Source organism: Tupaia chinensis, unplaced genomic scaffold (genome assembly GCF_000334495.1).
Source record: "Tupaia chinensis unplaced genomic scaffold, TupChi_1.0 Scaffold000496_1, whole genome shotgun sequence".
Lineage (NCBI taxonomy): Eukaryota > Metazoa > Chordata > Mammalia > Scandentia > Tupaiidae > Tupaia > Tupaia belangeri.
This window is the reverse complement of record NW_006160008.1, coordinates 175,855-184,301: the sequence shown is the minus strand read 5'-3', so window position 1 is coordinate 184,301 and position 8,447 is coordinate 175,855. Positions and strand designations below refer to the sequence as shown.

At 48.5% G+C, this 8,447-nt stretch overlaps 1 pseudogene; it reads left to right on the top strand.

Moving 5' to 3' along the window:
- The first annotated feature begins 500 nt into the window (after positions 1–500).
- LOC102470200 (N-acylneuraminate cytidylyltransferase-like) lies at positions 501–3,926 on the top strand (annotated as a pseudogene).
- Positions 3,927–8,447: the final 4,521 nt, after the last annotated feature.

Sequence of the window (8,447 nt, the reverse complement as noted above, 5' to 3'; positions counted from 1 at the left end):
CAGAACTCAAACCATGGTGTTGGCCATGTGATATCCAGCCACCTTACCCACCAGGCCACTTGGCTGGCCCCAGAAGGGGCAACACTGGGTTGGCACCTGGACTCCCTTGCCCGTGCTTCCTCCCATCCTTGGGCCCTAACCTCAGGATGCTGCCTGGGGCTCCTTCCTCCGTCTGGCCCAGTGGCCCCCAGTGGAGCAGCGATGTCCTGGAAGCAGAGGCTCGAGGCCTGGGAGCTAGGAAGAGCCTGATGTGCGTCCTGTACCTCCACCACAGGCCTGATAAGAAAGTGACCACAGTCCTTTTTTGGGTCACTTTCCTGGGCAGAAGAGGAACGTGGTCTTGGGTGAAGAGGGAAGATATGGAGAGGACTGCCTCTGGGCCATGTAGTCACCAGGGGCAGAGAACTGTCATCTAGGCTCCCGCCTCCTGGTGTCCTGGTCCACGAGGTTCTTCCCAGCAGTGCTGTCCTACTGAGTCCCTTCCCTTTCAAATCGTCCTTATGGCGCATGACCCCTCGGTGGGCCCGCCCCGCCCCTCCACGATGGCCCCCTGCCTGGCACAGCCTCACTAATGCCTGCCTCCTGGGACCACAGCTGGTATTTGTTTTGCACTTTGGGATTCTAACTCGGTTTGAAGAGAAGCAGAGCCAGAGACAAGGACCTGAACACAAGTCTTTGGACTGTGATCCCAGGCAACCTAGGACAGGGAGCGGGGAAGTGAGACAGGAAGGACGCATGTGCCACCCGTAGCCCTCCGTAGCAACGGGAGTTTAATCGTGCCGGGAGCTCTGGCAGCCTGCACAGAACACAGGCCTCCCCGCCCTCTGGCCGCAGGTTGGGGAGCTGGGGTATTTAGCTACCAACTCCTGCCAGCCATCTTCGAGAGCCGCTTCACAGAGCCTTGACTCCTCAACGTTTGCAACCTTCCTCTGTGCTCAGGGAGAGCCCTGCAGCAGCGGGCCACAGGTGCCGGTCATGGTAAGCCCCACTACAGTTTGCAATATTGGGGAATGCACAGTGTCTGCTTCAGCGTAAGAGTCCTTTGAACAAAGGGTTCACTGTTAAATATAAATATTTGACACAAGCCAAAACTCACTTTGCAGATGGGTTGACAGAGTCTTAGAGATGAAAGGAATTTATCTCAGGCTCACCAGCAAGTTAAGGAAAGAATCAGGCCTAGAACTCAGAAGCCAGGTCTCCAGTCTGTGAGCCCAGAACATTTTTTTGTTTTTTAAGAGGTTTTTGCTACAGGGTGTGTGCACTCGCCAGACAGACAGACAGAGAGAGATAGACAGAAAGCGAGCAATCCCCCCCTGGGGGGATGGCCACCACAATCCCTTCTCCATTCTCCTCTCAAGATCTTGGGCACACACTCACACATGCCTGGCGTGAGTTTTAAGTCACCGCCGGACCGCGGTCGACTACATGGGGGTCCAGTGACATAGCCATAACGCTAACTGCTGGTCCCCCAGAACATTTTTTTTATAAAAATTTTTATTGGGGCCAGCAAGTGGCATGGTGGTTAAGGGCACTGGACTCCCATATGGCCAACCACAGTTTGAGTCTTGGACCTAGAGCCTTGCTTTCTCCCTTTCCCCCTCTCTCTGTCCCTCTCTGGTCAAATTAAAACAAACAAATAAGTAAAGTTAAATAAAATAATTAGGGAAAAAACCCAGCGCTCTATTAGTTACTCAGCTCATCCCTATTGGTCGTAGGAGGGGATTCAGCAGGGCGTGGACAAGAGCTGTGAGGACAGTTCGGGAAGTTAGCTTCAATGCCTTAATAGGAAAGGCATGTCAGCCCCTTCCTGCTCCCTTCCTTTCGCTCAAATTGCCATTTGTGGCTGGCGAGCCTGTGAATATCGCAGCCCTGTAGGGCTCGCCAAGCAACGAAACAGAAGGAGCCCGGGTGCCCAGCACTGAGGCTGCCATGCCAGCCCCGGCACATCCACCCGGACTGGTACAGAGGAACACTCATCAACGAAGCAATGCCAGGTCCACTCTCATGGGGGCCAGGAGCCCTGTCTATCACCTACTGTAGGCAGTGAGCTCTGTCCCTCCGGCCTGTCAGTTCCTTGACCTCTGGGTCTGGTGAGGTTAGGTGGGGAGAAGGTGGTGATCAGCCTCCATCAGCTTCAGCTCCTGACCCTCTCATCACTCAGTCAGGTCCCTAGAGTCTGGAAAACAGGATGAGTAACTGTATTTTGGTCCGTCACTGGCTTTCCCAATGCTAATGTCCCCCTTCCCTGCCCAGTGGATAGGCTGTTAAGAGCATCTTGCCTTTTACTTAAAATTTCTTTTTTTTTTTAATCTTTTTTTTGGGGGGTTGGGCTGGGGGAGTTTGCTATAGGGCATATGCACTAGCCAGAAAGACAGAGAGAGACAGAGAGACAGTAAGCAAGAAATCACCCCCAGGAGGAATGGCCACGCCGCAATCCCTTCTCCTCCATTCTCCTCTCGGGATCTTGGACACGCACACACATGTGCCTGGCGTGAGTTTAAGCCACTGGTCTGGGACTCAAACTGTGGTCGACTACATGAAAGTCCAGCAACATAGCCATTATGCCAACTGTTGGTCCCAACTTAAAGCTTCTTAAAACCATAGGATTTTAAACTGCCCAGGGACGGAAATCCCACTTTCTGTATCTTGTTGGTCTTTCTGTCTTTCTGGCAAGCGCACATGCCCTATAGCAAAAATCTCTCAAAAAAAAAAAAAGTTCTGAAGTTTCAAAAGACAGCTCTACCTCACTAGATGTCATCATAGAATTTCTTAATCATCACAACGAGGTTGACATTGGAGGAAATATTCAAGCTACTTCTCTGTGTTTACATCCTACTGACCTTCAAAAAGTTGCAGAAATGATTTGAGAAGGATTTGGTTCTGTTTTCTCTGTTGCAAGAGACATCAGGTTTGGTGGAGTTCATGAAGTGACTGAGCCCTTGAATTTGAATCCAGCTAAACGGCCTCATTGGCAAGACTGGGATAGAGAATTATATGAGAACAGCTTATTTTATTTTGCCAAGAGACATTTGATAGAGATGGGTTACTTACAGGGTGAAAACTGGCATACTATGAAATGCAAGGTAAGCGTAGTGTGGATATTGATTGACCATTTGCAGAACAAAGAGTACGAAGATATGGCTATTTTGGCAAAGAGAAGCTTAAGGAGATAAAGCCTTTAATGCGCAATATTGATGGCTATCTCACTAATGGCCACATATATGTATCAGGAAATCAAAAAGAAATAATATTGTATGATGTAAAAGATACTATTGGGATAAGTTTATTAAGAAAGGTGGGATTGAGGTGAGACGAATCTCTGAAAGGGCTTGTTCAAAGCAGATACTTTCTTCCTTAAAACTGGATAGCAAATTGGGGACCAGCAGTTAGCGTAATGGCTATGTCGCTGGACTCCCATGTAGTGAACCGCGGTTCGAGTCCCGCACCCAGTGGCTTAAACTCACGCCAGGCGTGTGTGCATGCATGCCCAAGATCCCAAGAGGAGAATGGAGAACGGGTTATAGGATGGCCATCCTCCCTGGGGGTGATTTCTTGCTTTCTATCTCTGTCTCTCTCTGTCTGGCGAGCACACGTGCCCTATAGCAAAAACCTCTCAAAAAAAAAAAAAAAAAAAAAACTGGATAGCAAGATGGAAGTCAGCATGTCCGACAAGCTAGCAGGTATAATGAATGGAAAAAAGCGATGGGCCTGTGCGGGAAGAAGTGGATTATCTTGGAAATGAAATGTCCGATGAAGAATGCTTGCAGAGAGTGGGCCTGAGTGGTGTCCCTGCGGTTGCCTGTTCCACTGCCCAGAAAGCTGGTGGCTATATTTGCAAATGCAATCGTGGCCGTGGTGCCCTCCAAGAGTTTGCAGAGCACCTTTTCCTACTAATGGAAAAGGTTAATAATTCATGCCAAAAATAGAGACTAGCATAATTTGGGGAAAGACAAGTGCAGTGTTCTGTAGCCACTTTGTTTTTATTTTTGATTAAGTGCAATTTCATGTTGTAATGTTGCAGAGGGTGTGATTTGATTTGTGAGGTATTCAATATCTTTTAAACGCAACGTCTTCTCAACTTCTCATTCCAAATCTTGTGAAGTCATTGTGTTCTACTTCTCTCTTTATGCAAGATAATGATTTAGGGGACCAGCAGTTAGCGTAATGGCTATGTCTCTGGACTCCCACGTAGTCGACTGCGGTTCGAGTCCCAGACCCGGTGGCTTAAACTCACGCCGGGCACGTGTGCGTGCGTGCCCAAGATCCTAAGAGGAGAATGGAGGAGAAGGGATTGTGGCGTGGCCACCCCCCCTGGGGGGGTGATTTCTCGCTTTCTGTCTCTCTGTCTCTCTCTGTCTGTCTGGCGAGCGCATGCGCCCTATAGCAAAAACCTCTCAAAAAAAAAAAAAGATAATGATTTAGGGATTGATTCTATTCTTTCTCAGATTTTTAGTGAATGCAAGTAAGAACATCGTCAAAATTGACTTTGTAGTGTACCCTGTGAGACTGTGTATTTGTGTGCTTAATAATGCTGGCATTTTATTTATTTGGGGGCAATGTGTCTGGTAAGACATACTCTTCTATTAATGAATAAAGTTACATTTCACATACACAGAAAAAAAAAACCCAAGTGCTTACTGAATGCCAAGTGACAGTCTAAGCTTTTGTCTTTTTTTTTTTTTTTTGTGCCAGAGTGCATGTACACTCACCAGAGAGAGACAAAGAGACAGAGAGGGGGAGGGAGAAAGCACCCCCCCATGGGGCATGGTCATGCCACAATCCCTTCTCCTCCACTTCTCCACACTCTTGGGGTCTGGGGCACACACATCGGGCATTTTGAAGGTGTTTTCAAGCTGCTGGGTCCAGGACTCAAACTGCATAGTCAGCCGCGTGGGGTCCAACTCCCGTAACCACCAGAACACAGGCTGGCCCTCTAAGCACTTTGCATAGCCGACTTCAAGTCCTATGAGGAGGGTACTATTGCTGTCCCCAGTTTACAGATGAGAAAACTAAGGCTCTCAACAGGAAAGCACCTTCCAGGCCTGTGAAAATCAGTGGGTCTGTTCAAGCCCTGCTGGGAGACTTTTGGTTAGAATAATTCAGTTATTTGTGGCTTCTGTTTTTTTGTGTTTTTTTTTTGGAGAGGTTTTTGCTATAGGGCGCTTGCGCTCGCCAGACAGACAGAGAGAGACAGACAGACAGAAAGCGAGAAATCACCCCCAGGGGGATAGCCACACTGCAATCCCTTCTCCTCCATTCTCCTCTCGGGATCTTGGGCACGCACGCACACATGCCTGGCGTGAGTTTTAAGCCACCGGGTCTGGGACGCGAACCGCGGTCGACTACGTGGGAGTCCAGCGACATAGCCATTACGCTAACTGCTGGTCCCTGTTTTTATTTTTAATAATTATTTTACGCATTTATTTCTACTTATGATTATTATTATTATTTTAAATGTGACTAATTTGACTAGAGAGAGACAGAGTGAGAAAGAGAAAGAGAGGGAAAGTGAGAAAGTAAGACACCAGGTCTGGGACTTGAACTGTGGTTGGCCATGTGGGAGTCCAACCACCTTAACAACCACACCACCTACCAGCCTCTGTGGATTCTGTTTTATCCCAACTTAAAAAAAATAGTAGGGCCAGCCATATAACCTGGTGGCTAGGGGAGCGGGATTCTGCATGACTGACTGCAGTATGACTACCAGCCTGGGGGCTTGAACAACACAGTGGGCATGTCTGTGTGCATGCCCCAGAGTCCTCGCAGGAGAGAGAAACAGAGGGAAAAGAACTGTGCTGGGACCGCACCCCACTGTGCGTGCTTTCTCCCCCTCCCCGTGAGTGCATGTGTCCCCTGACAATTATGTATTTTTTTAAAAGTAAAAATAATAATAACAACACACACGGCAGGCCTATTCACCCAGCTGCCCAGCCGCAGCTGTTCTGTTCCCTCGGTGTTCAGGTCAGTGGGGGCTCTACCTGGTGGCTCCTTCCAGTCTTCCCAGCTCCCGGCAGGACCCACGTTTTCTAGAACACAGACTCCAGTGCCACCAGTGACTTTTCTTTGACTCTGTGGGAATGTCCACCCCTTCGTGTCCCCTCCAGCTGTTTCTGGGAGTCCCAGGGGAATTTCCTCTCAGCCAGGGGAAGAGAGACATTCCAAGACTTCAGAGGAATGGCTTTTCCTGTTTTCGCTCTCTCATGGTGGCATCTCACCTCAGGAGACAAGCTCGGGCCTGGGAGGGCTGCTCCGGTGAGGCCAGGGCTTTCCGCTGGTAAAGGTAGTTGCCACGTGGCAGGCACGGAGCAGGACACTCAGCTGAGGACACGCTATTCTCACGGGCGTACGACCCAGCGGGGAAGACTGACATTAAGCAACGGTTATTTTATTATTACTATTTTTATTACAAATGTTAGGCGGTTGTTGTTGTTGTTGTTGTAATTGCCACAGGGCATGTGTGCTCGCCAGAGAGAGACAGAGAAAGGGAGAGGATGAAAGCACCTTCAATGGGGTGTGGTCGTGCCACAATCCCTTCTCCTCCATTTCTCCATCTTGTTGGGATTTTGGCATGCATACACATGTGCCCAGCGTGTTTTTCAAGCTGCCAGAGCAGGGACTGAACCAGGAAGTCAGCCATGTGGGATCCAGCTCCCTGCTCACTAGACCATGGGGCTGAGTGAGATACAGGACCAGCAAATGGTGTAATGGTTACTTTGCTGAGTTCCCAATAGTTGACCATGGTTTAAGTCCCGGACCCGGTGGTTTGAAACTCAAGCTGGGCGTGTGTGTGTGCATGCCCAGGATCCCGAGAGGAGAATGGAGGGGAAGGGATTATGGCATGGCCATCCACCCTGGGTGGGTGATTTCTCACCTTCTGTCTCTCTGTCTCAGGTGAGCGCACACACCCTGTTGCAAAAATCTCTCTCAAAAAAAAAAAAAGGAAAAAAAAAAACAAAACAGCGAGAGAGATGCATCTTTTTCCATTAGGAATTAGAAAGGTGAGTATTCTCAAGTGTCAGTGACAACGCGAGGTAATGAGAGGGCTCTTGCCCTGCCATGGGCATGTGCACTGGTTTGGAAAATTAAACCCTGTGCAAAACGTCTTTAGAAAACGTGCAAGATGCACACATGTTTGGGAGGGAAGGTGAATGGGCCGATCAGAGAAGAAGGAAAACGTAACAGGAGTAAGAGAGGGCTCTTGCATAAATGACCAAAGATCACTTGCTATGTCCTAAAGTTATGTCGACTCAACTGTACGCAGCTGGAGGGCCTCAGAAGCGGAATAAAAACCAATACCCACATGATAAACAAAAGGCGAAGGCTGGCCGAGGTAATCAGGGACACGCCCGGGCTGTTCTCAGGGTTCAGTCTAGAATCTCCCTGTGGCCTCACACCAATCTTCTTGTTTAGACTGGCTGTTACCTCCCAGGGAATTCTTTCTCAGAAACTCCCTGTCCCCATGTAGATAGGCTCACGTTAGAGTCCCCAGCATCCCGTTGTCAGAATCACAGGGTGGACACTGCTTATGTCTCAGTAGGAGACCCCAGCTGCACAGAGACCCTCGACCCATTCATTCCGCTGTTTTGTAATCATTCACCGAATTCTGGCTTGTCGTCAGGCTCTGGAGACGGAAGAGGGGTGAGAAGGCGCAAAGTAGCCCGAATGGCACGTGTTACTCCAGTGCTTTCTAACTAAATTGGTCCACTTCAACTCGTTCAAACGTGCAAGGAGGACTTTAACAAAGTTTTTGGAAAAAAAAAAAAAAGGCCCAGCCTGGGATTGGCAGGTGGCTGGACTCCCACATGGCTGACTGTAGTTCGAGTCTTGGACCTGGCAGCTTGCCTTCTCCCTTTCCCTTCTCTCCCTCTGTCTCTCTCTGGTCAACTTCAATGAAATAAAATAATGACAATGAATAAAATTAAATAAAATAATTCTTGAAGAAAGAAAGAAAAATGGCCTAACCTGGTGGCATAGTTGGTACCAGACTGAACAGCAGCTCTGGAAGCCACATGACTGACCGTTAGTTCGGATCTCTGGGTCAGCCTTAGCAGAGTGCATGTGCGGGCCTGAGACCCGGGGGATCTGGAAGGCTGGAGAAAGAGGATCGCAGTGTGAAGAGAACCTATGGAGGGAGCTTCTCTCTCTGTGTGTCTCTCGTACATGCTCTCTATCAAGAGTTTTTCAAAAAGTTCATGGAAAGACTGAACTTCAGCTGTGAAATATTGCTATGAGGGAATAAAAATGAAGACTTTCTGCTGAGACTTCTCTATCTAGATTAATTTCTGGAGTGGTAGGGCAACCTCTGTCTCCTTCTCTCCAACTCTCTGTCACTCTGTGTCTCCCAAGTTTTTTCTATTTATTTATTTACTTATTTAAATTTGATCAGAGAGGGACAGAGTGAAAGTGAGTGAAAGAGAGAGAGTAAAAGTGAGAAAGTGAGAAAGCAA